The following is a 17,754-nucleotide window of genomic DNA, read 5'->3' on the forward strand; positions in this document are numbered from 1 at the left end:
TTCCCCCTTAAAACAAAGCATGTGGGGAACACACACCTTATTTTAATGCACAATTGTGCTCTCCCTGAGGTTCTGGGAGTGCAATTGTGGATTAAACACGGTCCACACTCCCTTCATGTACCACCCCACTGCCAAAATTGCTGCTGTCCAAATCACCAAAATTTGGCAGCAATTTGACAGTGAGTAAAAAACCACATTTTCCCTTTAAATAAAGGGAAAATGTGGCTTTTTACTCACTGTCAAATCGCTGCCCAAACTCAGTGATTTCGGCAGTGTAGCAGCAGTTATTTGAGCAGTGGAGTGTTACGCCCCCCAGGTGGGTTTTGGGGAGGGCAGAAATTGCCCCTCTGAAGTTGCCCACCCTGACCGACACAGATAATTCTGGGCACTTCTTTGGCCCAGAAATTACACTTCGTCCATCAGTTATGAGTAGCTGCAGGCATGTTTGCATAACATCACAGCCACATCCATACACTAACTTCCCTTATATCCCTCTTCCTCATCTGTTATGTCTCCTCCAGTAGGCAAAGTATTTTTTTTGCTGACCAGTAAGCTAACATTTCCTACAGCTGGGAACAGGCTCACAGCACAACTTGTTACAATGAAACAGTAATCCTATCTTAGATCTTTAAAAGGCCTAGTGGAAAGAGCAATTATTTCATAGCCTGCAGTTTCAGTAGAAATTACTCTCCATTTTGCTCAGCATAACAGTTAATTAATTCCTTTCTGGCAGCATCAGCTGCTACAGAAAATTTTGGTTACTTCAGTATGTCAGAATGTGAGGTGGGGTGGGGGAGATAAAACAAAACAAAACAAAATACTAGGTTACTTTGCTCATTCATCATGCAATTTGCTGATCATCTTAACAGAAATTTAAAGATAAATCCTTACAAGGTAAAAGCAGTGTCAGAAAGTTAGCTGTGGGAACTGTTGTACTTGCTCTTAATAAAGCACCTTAACATTGAACCTGAGCTATAATGCTTCCTATTACTTAGAGCTTGCCCAAGCAGACTTACTGGCTGGGAAATGGTGGGAGTTTCTGTCTAAACATTCATAGGATTGTGTCCTTAGCCTGTCAAAGTGATTTTTATCATGTGATATGTATCTCTTCCCCATGAGGTACTACTATTTATTTATTTATTTATTTCTTCATTTATTCATTTCATTTCATTTCTATACCACCCAATAGCTGAAACTCTCTGGGCGGTTCACAAAAATTAAAACCAAACAGCACACAATAAAACTGAAAATATATAGAACATTAAAACCACAATATAACAATACAACCACAATAAAACCTAGCAGCAGTGCAGGAGTTTAAAATACAGATTTAAAACAGCAAAGCTAAAAGTCTAGAAAGCTAAATGCTAAAATGCCTGGGAAAATAAAAAAGTCTTCACCTGGCACCGAAAGGAATACAATGTAGGTGCCAGGCGAACCTCACTAGGGAGCTCATTCCAGAGCCGGGGTGCCACAGCAGAAAAAGCCCTCCTCCTAGTAGCCACCCGCCTCACTTCCTTTGGCAGGGGCTCACGGAGAAGGGCCGCTGACGATGATCTTAAGGTCCAGCCAGGCACATATGGGAGGAGGCGATCCTTCAGATAATCTGGCCCCAAGCCGTTAAGAGCTTTGAATGTTAACACCAGCACTTTGAATCGGGCCCGGAAATGGACTGGCAGCCAGTGCACATGGAAAAGTACTGGCGTAATGTGAGCTCGCAGGCCAGTCCCTGTTAACAATCTTGCTGCCCTATTTTGGACCAGCTGAAGTTTCCGGACCGTTTTCAAAGGCAGCCCCACGTATAACGCATTGCAGTAATCCAGACGAGAAGTTATCAGAGCATGGATAACTGTAGCTAGGCTATCTATGTCCAGATAAGGGCGTAGTTGGTATACCAGCCTAAGCTGATAAAAAGTGCTCCGTGCCACTGAGTTCACCTGTGCCTCAAGTGACAGTTCTGGATCCAGGAGCACCCCCAAACTACGAACGTGATCCTTTAGGGGGAGTGCAACCCCTTCCAGAACAGGTTGAATATCACCTAGCCGGGCAGACAAACCACCCACCAACAGCACCTCCGTCTTGTCTGGATTGAGTTTCAGTTTATTGGCCCTCATCCAGTCCATTACTGTGTCCTGGCACTGATTCAGAACAGCCACTGCCTCACCTCTTTTTGATGAGAAAGAGCGGTAGAGCTGGGTGTCATCCGCATATTGATGGCACCTCAGCCCACGCCTCCGGATAACCTCCCCCAGCGGTTTCTTGTAGATGTTAAACAGCATAGGGGATAAAATAGAGCCCTGTGGAACCCCATGGCACAATTGCCATGGCACAGAGCAATAATCGCCCAGCACCACCTTCTGGAATAGGCCATCCAAGTAGGAGTGGAACCACTGTAGTGTAGTGCCTCCAACTCCCAACCCAGACAACCTTTCCAGAAGGATACCATGGTCGATGGTATCGAAAGCCACTGAGAGGTCCAGGAGAATCAACAGGGTGGCACTCCCCCTGTCCCTCTCCCGGCAGAGGTCATCCCACAGGGCGACCAAGGCAGTTTCCGTTCCAAAACCAGGCCTGAAGCCCGATTGAAATGGATCTAGATAATCCGTTTCATTCAACAGTGCCTGGAGCTGTCCTACAACCACCCGCTCAAGCACCTTGCCCAGGAAGGGGATGTTGGCCACTGGCCTATAATTGTTAACATCCTCTGGGTCCAGGTTAGGCTTTTTCAGGAGTGGTCTAATTACTGCCTCTTTTAAAGTGGCAGGCACCACTCCCTCTCTTAAGGAGGAATTTACAACCTCCTGGACCCAGCCAGACATCCCCTCCTTGTTTGATTTAATAAGCTATTATTGTTGTTTATTAGGGGAGCAATCCTATGATCCCTTGGAGACCACCCCTGGGACCATAAAATTGCTCATAAAACCCCTCCAAGGTTGGCGACAGTGCTCCAACCTTGGAAGGGGGGGATGCAGATCAGACACCAGACCCCGCCCCCTCACAGCCAGCACAGAGAGAACCACACCAGCTGCCTCTCCGAAGTCAGAAACTCAACCTTGTACAGGGGGAATAAGGGGCGTTCAGGAAGGAGACAAGAGGCCAGGATACAAGCTATCCTGAGCCTCTGCCAGCCTCCCTCTCCAAAGCTTTCCTGCTTGGTGGGCTGAAAAGCCCGTCTAGTGAAAATACTGGAGATTGAAGGATGGGGGGGTGAAGATTGCCTCCACTGATCCTCCTGCCCTGCCAGCTTCAGTGTGATAGGGCAGAGGAAACTCAGCAGTTTGGGGGTTTCCGAGTGGCGAGAGAGGATTTGATAGGATTACGCTGTAAAAGTTGCTAATTTTAACTCAGGCTCTTCCCAGGACATCTGAAAAAAAAATTTTCATGGTTATCGGTGAAACTACTAGAAACATTAATGGGCTCTTTCGTGGATAATTCAGCAGGATCTAATGGGTTTTTTTAAACTTCTGAAGTTGGCTCATTTTTCTGTGGCCAAACACCTCTTTTGCTCAGTCCCTTCTAAAAGGAAACATTCACCTAAGGCAGGTCTGCGTGAGGATAGGATATAAAGAGGAACACATATATTTTCAGCAGGTATTTATTTTCTGTAATATCAAAACAGATGTGAAGACACCAATTTAAAATAGCCAGCTATCTTAGATAAAAAATGAAAGTGAAGTGGAAGGAGGTTTTACTCCTCCTCTAGAGATAAAACTGCTCTAGAATCTCCAGAAAATGCTATTTTGTGTAGTATCTAGTGATGTGACCTTTCCTCCAGGCATCTTAGGCTCTGCTTGCATCTGAGGCTGAACTACAGTTTTAACACTGAAACTACTGCTAATTCCAGACATGTAAACATCCAATTGCAGCATCTCTCTTTCTCTTAGTTGAAAACAGCAGTGTTAATGTTACCTATTGGGAACACAGAAAAAGGCTGAGTGGGAAGCTCCCAACAGAAGTACTTAGGCTTACTTGCTGCTCGAGGGGCACAGAAGAGCTGCTGAAGTTGACCTAACAGAAGCTTTAATTGCTATACAGGTTGCCACTTTTCAGGGGTAGAAAGGTTAGCCCTTCTTCCCCTTGCTGTGACTCCCCCACACTGCAAATTCCTCCCACAACAATTGATATTTTAAAAATGGAAAGCACCAATGGAAGCTTTCTTCTTCTTTTCAAACTGACTTCTGGGAGGGAGGGACGGCTCAGTAGAGGAAGCCACAGGCCGAATGGATAGGCTGAATGGGCTGCATCCACTGCATGGCCTGCTGGTTCTCTACACAAGTCTAAACATGTATAGCGTGCCTTTCCCTTACTCTGAGTAATCACAGCCTTCATTCATCTGGGATTAAACTTATTCTACCTACCTACCTACCTACCTACCTGTCTGTCTATCTATCTGTAATATTTATATACTGCTTCTCATTTGAAACAAATCCCAAAGTGGTTTACAAAAGAATAAAACAAAACAAAACTACACAACACATACAACAAAATAATAGCATGAGGCTGGTTCAAAGATACCTCATGTCTGAGGAAAATACAAAGTAAATATTTTCAATAAATGCCTAAAACACGCCAGTGTTGAGGCTTTACATATCTCAGAGGGGAGATCATTCCACAGGGTAGCTGCCACTGCAGAGAAGGCCCATCTTCATGTTGCTGCCAGACAGAAACCCGCAGGCCACAGCACAGACAACAGGGCTTCTCCTGAAGATTGTAGTGGCCTGTGAGGGTGGTCTTGGGCAGGAGTGGGCAACCTGTGGCCTGCAGGCTGCATGCTGCCCCCCTACCCCCTGTTGCAGCCTCCACAGCCCTCTCAATTTTTTTACAAAAACATCCCCCCATGCCATCTGTAGCAGCAACAGAGCACCCAAATGGTCAAATTTAGCTTGTTTGCTAAATTCTTATCCACCCTACCCATGTGGTCATTTCCATCAAGTCAAGACCAAATCAATGGCTTCTGCACTGTTATGATAACCTAAGAGTTGTGTGAGAGAGCCAAGGGAAAAGAGAAATAGTTGGCGGCAGCATATATGGTGGCATAAAATAAGGATCCCTACATATCACAGATTGAGGAAAGAGGTAGTAGTTTCATGGAGTTATGGGAGTGGGAGTGCAGAGTGATAACACTGGAGATTCTTTTGGGAAGGAAAGTAATAGGAAAGCATTTCATTACACTCAGCCTTACTTAGATATTGCAGTGTAGCTATTAGGCTTGCAAGTGGTTTACTTAGTGGCCAAACACCATCAGGTACCTATGTCGAAGATCAAGGCCTGATCCAAAAGCAGCTCATTGGTGCGTGTAACAGAGAATGCGTGGGTGTAAAGGTGCAGCAAAAAATACAGCAGGAACTGGAATCTTCCTTTTACCTCTTACTAGTTGTTATTGTAGAAATCTAGTCTTAAGAGACATTTGTCAGATTAATTCTATTAGAGTGTGGAATACTCTCTCAAAGGAAAAGGGGGAAATGGCCATCATTCCAAAGAAGTCTGGGGGATAACATCAGATAAAAAATGTTTTAAGAGCTAGCATTTTTACCTGCAAGGCATCTATCTTTTAAACAAGAAGCACGTTAAAAGATGCCAAGCCCTGTAAACTTGTAAAAGGACGAATAAGCCTTTCTGCAGAAAAGCAAGGAAAGCATATTGAACCATTACAGCTTGCTAATATATCACAATAAGAATCCTAAAGTTCCCCTAGCCCCAACTTATTTATTTATTAGACTTATATACCACTTACTATAATAAAACCTCTAAAGATGTTTACACTAAAATACAAATGTAATATAATATAAAAATAATAATTAAAAACCTACAACAGAAAGAATAAACAGTAAGACAGAACAGTGTCATAGTCCATTACAAGCCAGGGGAAAGTCTGTGTAAACAAGGAGTTTTCAAAAGGCATTAGAAACTTGCCACCGTTTCTGCAATGTCTTACCTTAGTCTTCTGTGCTGGACAACTCAAGCTTTCACCATTTAATATTTGTTCTTTTCCAGGAGTCAGGCTGAAGTAAGTCTGCCCTGAACAAGGGGGTGCTACATCAGCAACTTACGTATTACAAATGTTACGTATTACAAATGCTCGTGTTTCATTGACCTGTCAGGAATAAATGGGAAGGGGGGAGGGGACACCACAGAATGTCAAAAGCCAGAAGAATACTTAGATCTGCATTGTTCAATTTCTTCTTTTGCATGCACTGTTATACTAAAAGTGTCCTCCAGGATTTCTGAAGTAAATCTCGATATATGTATAGAAAATAGATCATAAAATTCCACATTTCTTTTCCAAAAGCCCCCCAACAGATTTCTAAGCCCAAAATAGGCAGAGCCAGGTATCTGTGTATACAGAGAGAGAGAGAGAATATAAAAGTAAAACAGATGAAAACAAGCAAAAAAAAAAAACCCCAAGCCATTGTGCTTAGAAGGTATTGAATCAAAAGATAGTGAGTAAAAAAAAAAAAAGAATAGAGGCGAGGAGATAAAAGATGGTGATGAGTTTGGAGAGAAGGGATCAAAAAGTATGATGATAATATTTCTGGGAGGCTGTAGGTAAATGGCAGGAGAATAAAGATGCCACTGTATAAATCAAGATCTATGAATCCATCCTCTTTGTAGACCCTTCATCTGTTACCAATGCATTGCAGGAATAATTTTTCCATGATTTCTTTCTATGCCTTACCAGTAAAATTAGGAAAAGCAGAACTTTGTGCACAGGGCCAACCTTAAGGGTTTGTTCCCATCTCATTGTTACCTGTCCAGCCACCCACTCCCAGTTAGCAGGACCCACACAAGTGGGTCCACTCACATACTTCCACAGTTCCAAACACCGTCACAGTGCAACATAGGAAGACATCATGAGACAGTGGCTCCTCCACTGACGATGCAGGGCAGGGCATGGAGAATGCAAATTGATTCCACCGCATTTACAGTAAATTTCTCTCTTTGCCAGCAATGACTAGTATTTTTCTTATCTATACAGCTCTGGTTTCCCCATAAACCCTGCATTTATCCAGGAAACTGCATATGCTTTCACAAGTAGGGCACAAGAAAAAATGTTTCAGTGTATTCTCACCCCTAACAGGAGTGGTCCGGTTCAGGGTTCCAGCCAGCCATTCCCTCTATGCACAGCATGCCACTCCTTTCCCCACCCACCACAGGTTCCCCTGGGTATGTGGATACCTCCCTCTTGTTTCTCAATAGCTCTGTTTTGGCTACAGTCCTGCAGAGGGAGTGATATAAGTGGCTTGAGACTATCCTCCCACCCCACCCCCCTGCAATTACTCCTATAATCCATTTAAGCCATTAAGCCAGGGGAGTAGCAACAGCTGTGTTGCTGTCCAATGTTATCGCAGCACTTACTTCACTGGCCAGGCAAATGAAAATGTCATTAGCATTGAAGCATGCTGGCCAGTGCTAACGTGATGTTGGAGTGTATTAAATTAGATCCCTATCATGTGTGCTGGTTATTGCTTTCCTCCATAACCATAACGTGTCCTACTTTTCTCCAGTGATATTTTAGAATGTCGAAACAGAAAAATATGGGGCCAAATGCCACAAACCAGGGCTCGCAGCCTGACAGACAGATTTGCAACCCTCTCAACATTTATATTATTCCAACTTGACAATCAAATGAGGAATACTATTATCTACTGTTTATTGTGAAGGACTAAAAACATCTGGTTTATGTTATTGTATCTGACCTCAGTCAACTGCAACCCAATGCCAAAGGTTCTTTCACTATACTTTCTACTGTAGGGTGGGTTCTAGCAGTACTATTCATTCTTGACACAGGTATTGGGTCTTGAGCCCTCTACCACAGGCCCCTGTGCTTCCATTTTTACTGAAACATCAACTAATGACCTTTAAACAAACATTTCTTGTCTGGAACACACCTGGCCAAGCAGAAATCAGGGTCTTTTTGGAGACTATACAACTGGGATTGCACAGCAAAATTGTGCATATCAACTCAATCTCCCACCCTAAAGTCCTCACAAATAATATCCATATATACAAAATTAACAAGTGCTATAAGGGTGGATTGATTAAAAGCAATTTAAATCCTAGCTGCCGTGAGATTGCAGAACTGAGGCCATTCTGGATTCTGCCACCAGCCAAAGGAACACAGGCTACTGGGAGGTTGTTCTCCATCCTTTCCAGAAGGAGTACAGCTAGGGGAAGTCCAGCCTGACTCAAGCCATCAGCCAGAAAATAAGCAGCTATAGAGAGATTTGGCTGGTGGACGGTATAGAAATGTGATTGTGAGATAATAAATAAAACAAATCCTGCTTCCAACCTCCCTATTAGAAAGACCTGTGCTCTAACTGCCAGTTGTCCTAAGACTGCAGAAGTGAGGAAAGGGGACTCTGGTCCTGCCACAACCCAGAGAAACAAGGCCATTAAATGAGATGCAAGCTGCTTTGATAAAAAGACTGGATATAAATCCTTAAATTATAAATAAATAAATAAAGTTGATTTAAATCAAATTCCCCATTTTAAAATGCATATATACTTTACCAATGAACATGCATTGTTCCTGATGGCTACAATGATTAAAACATATGCATCTACCACTAAACAGAGTTTACATACAATCTAGGAGTATAATCTAAAACCTTTGGTCATTCAGCCCACATAAAGTGTAGAATTATATTTGCTTAGAGCCACGAGATAGATTTCTGTTTTGCTCTCTTGGTACATGTTACGTATTCTAGGGGGTACTGTGGGTTAGTTATTGTTTTTGAACCTTGGCAGCTCCTGTAGAATTGGGAGCAGTAACAGTGGGTGGAGTTTCTGCTAAGCCTTCACTTCTGTGTGTGCTGAATAAAGAACAGTTGTGCTTGAGGCGCTCTGATTCCTGCAGTCATTCCTACTACCAATACAACAATTTTTGGTGACAAAGGTGTGATTCTGAGAGCTATACAGGACTGTGGATCCATTTACACAGCTAACTGGTAAGCAGTCAGCTAGACCCACTTAAGAACTTGAGCAACTCCTGTGTGTTTTTTTTTAAGGAGAATTAAAATCAAAATGTCTGCTCTTGGGCATATTGAAGAGTTTGATGTTAGTCAACCTGTTTCCTGGGATTCTTATGCAGAATGGCTTTCATCTTGAAGCAAATAAATTTGCATCTTGAAGCAAATAAAATAGCTGATGCTTAACAAAAGTGAGCTGTGCTCTTAACTGTTTGTGGGCCACAGATATTTGCCATAATATTATCCCTTACTGCTCCTGCCTCACCCCAGACTAAGCCATTTGATGAACTTTTAGGATTACTGAAGAAACATTTCTCACCAAATCCTTCAGGTATTGTGCAGAGATGTAAATTTCACAAATGAATGCAGCAACCTGGAGAAGGCATTGCCACTTATATTGCAGAACTGCGTCATCTTTCTCAACACTGCAACTTTGGGGATTTTCTAGAGGATATGTTGAGGGATTGCCTTGTCTGTGGGGTTTATGATGAAGCACTGCAATGACGCCTCCTGTCCAAGCCAAACTTGACAATTGCAGTGTCTCAAGAAAAGGCATTAGCCAGTGGGACTGCATCACTATATGTCACAGAACCCAGAAGAGATGCAGATGTAAATGCCATTCAGAGCAAGCAGGCTGAGAATTCTGGGCAGCAAGGTCAACAGAACAAGAAATGCACCGTCCATAAAATCTGCATATAGGCCCTGGCTTACCTACTCCTGCTCAGGTTGTGGAGATCCACATCAGCGCTCTCTGTGCAGATTCAAGGATGCTGAGTACAGGTTTTGCAAGAAGAAGGGTCACCTTGAGCAAGTCTGCCGTTCAAAATCTGTCAGCCCAAGGACAAGGAGTCACTCCACCTAGCGTCTCATGGGGCTGATTATCCACAGGGTGATGAAACTCAACAGCTATATCACATTCAGAATGTCTGCAGCAAGGAACCTCATGATTCTGTGTTGTATGCAACAGTATTGCTCAATGGCTGGAAGTGCAAAATAGAAGTGGATCCAGGGTCTGGGGTATCCATAATTAACAGAGACACGTTTAAGCACATATTTTCTGGGACCCTTGCTCCAAAATTTTCAAGTCCATCATGCATTCTGCATGCTTACGATGCAGAGAAGGTCGATATTGTTGGATGATGCACTGTAGATGTATGGCTCCTTCTAAGGGAAGCTTCCACTTATAATTGTAGAGAGGCAGAGGAAGAATCTCTTGGGGAGAAACTGGTTCTCATCAATAGGGATTAGCGTTCAAGGAATTCATGCCATTACTACAGGTCGGTTTGCAGCAATTGTTAATAATTTCCAAGGGTATTTTCTGAAGAATTGGGACAATACAAAGGGAAGCCAGTGTCTCTCCATTTGGATCCATCTATTGCACCAATTTGCATGAAAGCCAGGAATGTGCCTTTTGCATTGTAGGAACAATTTGAAGAAGAGCTTGAGCGTCTCATCAAGCAAGTTGTGCTAGAAGCAGTTACACAGAGTGGGCCACGCCCATTGTGCCAGTATTAAAGCCTAATGGGAAGGCGAGACTGTGTGGGGATTACAAGTGCACTGTGTGCACTTAAGCAGCATCCATACCCAGTGCCTGCTGTCAATCAACTCCTTGCTGTTCTTGGTGGAGGGAAGGTCTTTGCAAAACGTGATCTGGCCCAAGCATATCAACAGCTGGTCGTCTACAGCAGATGCCCAAACAGTAATCACTCATTGAGGGGCATTCTGAGTAAAGCATCTACAGTTCAGAATTTCTGTGGCCCCTGGACTGTTCCAACAATTCATGGAAACCCTACTTTCTGGAATTCTATGTGTTGTACCACATTTTGATGATGTCCTGCTCATGGGACCAACAGAGGAAGAACATGCTGAATTACTTCAAGAAGTCCTCCATCGTTTTGACACATCCAGCATTCATGTAAAAAGGGAGAAATCTGAAACTGGAACCCCCAGCGTAACATTTTGGGGCTATAATATTGATGCTTCTGGCATTCACCCCACTGATGAGAAATACATGCAATTCACGATGCACCTGCTCCAATAACAAAGCAGGAACTTCAAGCCTTCTTGGGATTTTTCAATTTCTACCTTGTGTTTCTTCCACAAAAGGCTATCATTGCTGAGCTACTGCATGGCTTGCTGGGAAAAGGAGTTTCATGGAAATGGACCAGCCAGCATGAGAATGCTTTTCAGAATGTCAAACACCTGTTGAGTTCAAATTCTGTGCTGGTACATTACAGTGAACCCCCCCTCCCCACTAATCCTTATTACCAGTGCTTCTTATGGGGTTGGTGTTGTGCTAAGCCACACATTTCCAGATGGTGCAGAGGTACCAATTGCTTATTATTCAAGAACTATGTCATCCACTGAAAGGAACTTTGCACAAATTGACAGAAAAGGCTTGGCTGTTATTACAAGAGTCAAAAAGTTTCACAACTATCTCTATGGCCAAGCTTTTGAAATACACATGGGCCACAAGCGTCTTCTAGGAATCTTCTGTCCTGGTAAGCCTACTCCCTGCTTACTATCAGCCTGCATGCAGCGTTGGAGCATTTTGCTCCATGCTTATGATTATACCATGAGGTTTGCCTGGCACCAACAACGTATTCTTTCCGGCGCCTGGTGAAGACCTTTTTATTTTCCCAGGCATTTTAGCTTTCTAAACTTTTAGCTTTGCTGTTTTTAATCTGTATTTTAAATCCCTGCATTGCTGCTAGGTTTTATTCTGGTTGTATTGTTATACTGTGGTTTTAAAGTTTTATATATTTTATATTGTTTTATTGTGTGCTCTTTGGTTTTAATTTTTGTGAACTGCCAGAGAGCTTTGGCTATTGGGTAGTATAGAAATGAAATAAAAAATAAAATAAAATATACACTTGTCTACAAACCGGGAAAGGCAATAGCTAATGCTGACGGACTGACTTGGGTACCACTTCAAATTCCAGATTTTTTTGTACCTCCTCCACTGGAAGCCTTGATGCTAGAAGCCTTTCCTGATCCACATCTTCAGGCTGATCAAATTGAGCAAATGGCCAAGCTGAACAGATGGTGCAGACAACAAAAGATGCCCTGAAGCACATTTAATTTATTTATTCATTCATTCATTTCATTTCATTTCTATACTGCCCAATAGCCGAAGCTCTCTACTCTCTATTGCGGGAGGAGACTGGCCAACACGCCTTGCCAGGTTTCTCATTGCTCAACATGTTACTCCTTGTGCAACAAGAGGAGTCAATCCTGCAGAGTTACTTATGGGGTACTATCCAAAAACTTGTCCTGACCATCTCCACCCAGACTTAGCTGAAGACTTACCAAGCAAATGGGAGCAAGCTCTAGATGCTGCTTTCTCAGCTCCTATTCTCCATTAATTTGCCCCAGAAGATCAGGTGTTTGCTAGGAACTACAGTGCTGGACTGAGGTGGGGTCCTTCCTATATCACTGAGATCACTCGACCTGTGTCAGACAAGGTCCAGTGTGCAGATGGGTCAGTGTGGCATTGCCATGTTGACCAGCTGAGAAGGCGTTATGTGTCAGGATTCCCTTAGCCCCCACTTTACTTCAACACCCAAACATACACAGGCGAGAGGCTTCAGTCTATAGCTTTTAATCCATTACTTCACAGGGTCATACAGATGCAAATTCTCAGAGACTCTCCGTCTACAAAGGAATGCCTTCCGGGGATTCAAATGGGATTTACGAGAGTTGCCCACCATTTGAAGAGGGAGGCGGTCTGGCTAGCCTAACTTAAGTGGGGGAGGTCCCTCTCTTCTCATGAGGCCTCTAAGCACAGCTTTTCACGCAAGGTCAATCGGGTAGACCGTCTAAGTTCCGCCCCTGCCTTCTCTCTCTTCGCTCTGTGTCTGCGCCTAGCATCTATTAGGTCATCTTCCCCAAACCCCGCCTCCTCCTGTTCGCTGCCTCTCACAGGGGGCAGGGTGAGTATGGACCCTCATACTCAGCCATCTGGACATTTATAACCTGAGAAGCAGGCCTACTCATATCTGGACTAGCCTGGGAAAACACCTCCCCCATGTCTGATGGTTCTTCAGAATCTGAACTGCTGTCCCACTCTCTGCACAAAGAAACACTCCTAACATTCTGGCCAGTGTGAGTTGTCATCAGCAGAGGTAGCTGCTGAAGATCTATCTGGAACTGATGAGCTTCTCTCATCACCTGTTGAAGTGCCAAAACCACTAAGCAATGGGAGCAATACTCCTTCTTTACCTATGGCAGAAACTGAAAGTAAGTCATCTGAGCAATCTACACCTACTAGTCAACTTCAGAGAACATGCCGTGAAAGGGTTCCTCCTCGTTGGTTGAAAGATTATGATAGCTAAGGGGGAAGGAATGTTATGTATTCTAGGGGGTATTGTGGATTAATTATTGTTTTTGAAACTTGGCAGCTCCTGTAGAATTGGGAGCAGCAACAGTGGGTCAAGTTTCTGCTAAGCCTTCTCTTCTGTGTTGCTGAATAAAGAACAGTTGTGTTTGAGGCCCGCTGATTCCTGCAGTTATTCCTACTACCAGTACAACAGTCTACATGCAAGGCTCCTATGCAAGTATGCCTTTACTTGAAGGCTGCAGTCCTATGCACAGTTATCTGAATGTACAGGTACTTCCAGACAGAGGGCTTCTAGAGCTACTAAGCAGCTATTCTGTCTTTTTCTCCTTAACAGATTTTCTGCAGTAAGAGAAAAGATGGGAGAATCTATGGGAAAATACTGGAGGGTTACAAGAGAAGGATCATCTGAACCCCCACCAAATTCTGTGAACAAAGCAGGGCAGTGGCACCATGAAAGCCTTGTCTGGAAGCATGCTAAATCCAACTGAATAGAGTTCAAACTGTTAAGTGTACAAAACATCTCACCAGCAAGTTATGATAGTTACTGGTCCAAAAGGTGTTTCTTTATAATATGGAAAGTAAACAAAATATCCATGTTGTATGGCCAACAGAGTCTTACATATTCAAATTTTAGAACGAAATATACTGCTCAGGAAGTTGGATGTCTAAAACAGCAATACATGTTTACACATATGGGCCCCATGAATGATCCTGATGATATGCAGGATAACAACTTCTATGTCCTCATTTCTGGGATGACAAAGCCCATAATAATAATAAAAAATATTACTTACTGCCAGTATTGATGCATTCCCCAAACCATGGCTTGGAATATCAGGAACAAGCCATAGGTTCAAGCGCTCTCTCCTCTCCCTCCCTATCTCTTCCCTCTTTCCCTTACACATCATTTAATATACTACTTCCTGATCTAATCAAACTCAGCTTGTCATTACATCCACACAGAAAACTATGGCCTGAGCAAGTTTTCCAAACCAGGATAAAGCTGTGGTTTGCCATTTCAGTGTGGAGGGTTCACCCAGACCATAGTCTGCTGGAATGGATGTAATGACAAACTATGGTTTGATTAGACAGAATGTAACCTATTAAGTCCCACATGTCAGATGACAGGGAATGGATGGGGGATAGAGATGTGAAGGGCCAGCAAAAACCCAAAAATGTTTCCCAGTTTTTACAGCCCTTCACATCTCTAGGGAGAGAGAGGAAGGAGTGTTCATATCCATGGATCATTCCTGATCTTCCAAGCCATATCTTAGAGCTGCCTTCCCTAACCTAGTCCCCTCAAGATGTTTTGGACTACAACTCCCAACACTCCTGACTACTGGCCATGCTGGCTGCAGCTAATGGGAGTTAAAGTCCAAAACACCTGAAGGGCACCAGGCTGAGGAAGGCTAATGTAGAGAATTGTCTAAATGTAGCCATCAGGCCCAATGCCAGCAAATGTCAGGGCCCCAGGTAGGCCCAACATGGTTACCACCTTCCTCTCCAATGGACAGGATGGGTTCCTTCAAGTATTTTTCTCTCTCTCCATGGCCTTGCACATTGCCCAGTTGCAACAAATGAAACAGTAAACTATTCATTTAACCCCTTCCCAATGTCAGTGCAATGCAAATTCAGGGGCATTGAGAGTGGCTAAAAGGATGGTTTGCTCGCTCGCTTGCTTGCTTGCTACAGTCACATGGCAGGTCTCTCAGCGCCAGGCAACAAGGAAAAAATTATGGAATTACCCTCCCCAGAAATATTCATTTGCTGCCTAGCTTTTTATCTCTTAGGTACCAAGTTAAAATTTTGTTTTATTTTCCTGAGCATTCAATGGATGACTTTTTATTTCTGCCTGATTGGTTCTGCTATTTCTGTTACACTGGCTTATATGTTTGGGTACTTAGTCTTATCTGGATTTCAGTATTAATGGTTATTTATTTATTTAAATGTGTAAAATATTTCTATACCATGTCTCAAATGAGATTCCACGGTGGTATAAAACATAAATAATAAATTATTTTAAAACCTTGATTGTTGTTGTTGTTGTTCAGTCGTTAAGTCGTGTTTGACTCTTCGTGACCCCATGGAACATAGCACACCAGGCCTTCCTGTCCTCTGCTCTCTCCTGGAGTGTGCTCAAGTTCATATTCATTGCATCAGTGATGCTATCTAGCCATCTCATACTCTGCCGTCCCCTTCTCCTTTTGCCTTCAATCCTTCCAGGCATCAGGGTCTTTTCCAGTGACTTTTCTCTTCGCATTAGGTGGCCAAAATATTTGAGCTTCAGCTTCAGTATCTGTCCTTCCAATGAGCAGTCAGGATTGATTTCCTTTAGGACTGACTGATTTAACCTCCTTGATATCTCTGATTTTCTTGAAAAGATCTCTAGTCTTTCCCATTCTATTGTTTTCCTCGATTTCTTTGCATTGTTCATTTAAGAAGGCCTTCTTGTCTCTCCTTGCTATTCTCTGGAACTCTGCATTCAGTTGGATATATCTTCCCCTTTCTCCCTTGCTTTTTGCTTCCCTTCTTTCCTCAGCTACTTGTAAAGCCTCATCAGACAGCCACTTGGCTTTCTTGCATTTCTTTTTCTTTGGGATGGATTGAGTTGCTGCCTCCTGAACAATGTTACGGACCTCCGTCCATAGTTCCTCAGGCACTCTGTCTATCAGGTCTAATCCCTTAAATCTATTCCTCACCTCCACTGTATATTCATAAGGGATGTGATTTAGGTCATACCTGAATGGTTTAGTGGTTTTCCCTACATTCTTCAATTTAAGCTGAAATTTTGCAAGAAGCAGCTCATGATCTGAGCCACAGCCAGCTCCAGGTCTTGTTTTAACTGACTGTATAGAGCTTCTCCATCTTTGGCTGCAAAGGACATAATCAATCTGATTTCGATATTGACCATCTGGTGATGTCCATGTGTAGAGTCGCCTCTTGTGCTGTTGGAAAAGAGTGTTTGCTATGATCAGCGTGTTCTCTTGGCAAAACTCTATTAGCCTTTGTCCTGATTCATTTTGTACACCAAGGCCATGCTTGCCTCTTATCCCGGTGATTTCTTGACTTCCTACTTTAGCATTCCAATCCCCTTGGGTGGCCCTGCACGGCATAGCTTATGGCTTCACTGAGTTACGCAAGCTCCTTCGCCACAACAAGTAAAATAAAACTAATATCCAACAGGTATATTAGAAGACAATACAAATTTCAATTATAAAGGCTTTTGTAACCACCTTGAAGGGTGAAAAGTGGCAGAAAGTCATGTTATAGGCATGTTTAATATAGAATCATAGAATAGAATCATAGAATAGTAGGGTTGGAAGGGGCCTACAAGGCCATCGAGTCCAACCCCCTGCTCAATGCAGGAATCCAAGTCAGAAAGAGCATCAATCTAAGTCAGAGCATAAATTTATAAATAAATCAATGAATGAAACCAATAAATCAAACCACTGAAAGTATTATAAAGGTCCCTCTTTCCCCCCTGAGCCCTAAAGCAACCCCTCATCTGAATCACACAACCAAAATGATACATGCCCTGTGGACCATGCTCTGCTTTCACTAGGTGGCCAGGATATGTCATCATTCCATCCTTCCTGATAATTATAACCACATATTCTAAAGGTAAAGGTGTCCCCAACCAGTCGTGTCCGACTCTAGGGTGTGGTGCTCATCTCCATTTCTAAGCCGAAGAGCCAGCGCTGTCCGAAGACGCTTCCGTGGTCATGTGGCCGGCATGACTGTACACTGAGGTGCACGGAACATTGTTACCTTTCCCGCCAAAGCGGTACCCATTTATCTACTTGCAATTTCTTGCTTTCGAACTGCTAGGTTGGCAGGAGCTGGGACTGAAGACGGGAGCTCACTCCGTCACGCAGCACTCAGGTCTTGAACTGCTGTTCTGCCGACCTTCCGGTCTGCAGTTCAGCGTCTTAACCACTAAGCCACCGCGGCCTTTTTAACCACATATTCTACTGACACTGAAAAGAGAGATAAGATCAAGCAGCTTCTTCAAAAGATAAAGTTTTGGATGGCATGGGCAGTTGAGAAACATAGCTGTGAAGTATAGCCACCAATACACACCTATCAATTTATCACAAGCAGTATGTAGACAGGAAGATACAAGGCCATGCTATAGGATGATAAAAATTTGAATACTTGCAAACTATGCATCAGAGCAACTTTGCTAGAATAGCTTGGGAGAAATGAAGGCACAGGCACACGCCAGAACTTGAGATACAAAGGAAGTTCATGTGGCCAGTGTTGTCTATTAGTGGCTCTATCAATTTAGAAACAAATAGGAACACAAAACACAGAAAACAATGGTTATGGTTAAGCAGACAATGTTTCTGACTGTTGTGGGGAGGAATTCTGGGATAGCAGGCATTTTTTTTCCTTTCCAGTAAGAAGGAATAATGTTCTTTAGATATATAAAACTGTCCATAGCCT

The 17,754-nt window shown here is 43.2% G+C and overlaps 1 protein-coding gene across 14 annotated transcripts in view; it reads right to left on the reverse strand.

Annotated features, from left to right (window-relative positions):
* The window catches only part of TSPAN18 (tetraspanin 18), a 414,388-nt gene that overhangs the window by 109,752 nt on the left and 286,882 nt on the right, over positions 1–17,754 (reverse strand). For 6 of the 14 annotated variants that reach the window (XM_084850778.1, XM_084850730.1, XM_084850769.1 and 3 more), the window contains one exon: positions 5,936–6,094. The exons of 7 other annotated variants lie outside the window; for them this stretch is intronic. The gene's annotated coding sequence lies outside the window, so the exon portion shown is untranslated. Of the gene's footprint in view, positions 1–5,935; positions 6,095–9,680; positions 12,589–17,754 lie in introns of those variants that run through there. One more of the 14 variants, XM_084850797.1, reaches the window with a different exon arrangement.

This window comes from Heloderma suspectum, chromosome 1, assembly GCF_057233095.1.
Source record: "Heloderma suspectum isolate Gila_16-S chromosome 1, 16-S_ref, whole genome shotgun sequence".
Lineage (NCBI taxonomy): Eukaryota > Metazoa > Chordata > Lepidosauria > Squamata > Helodermatidae > Heloderma > Heloderma suspectum.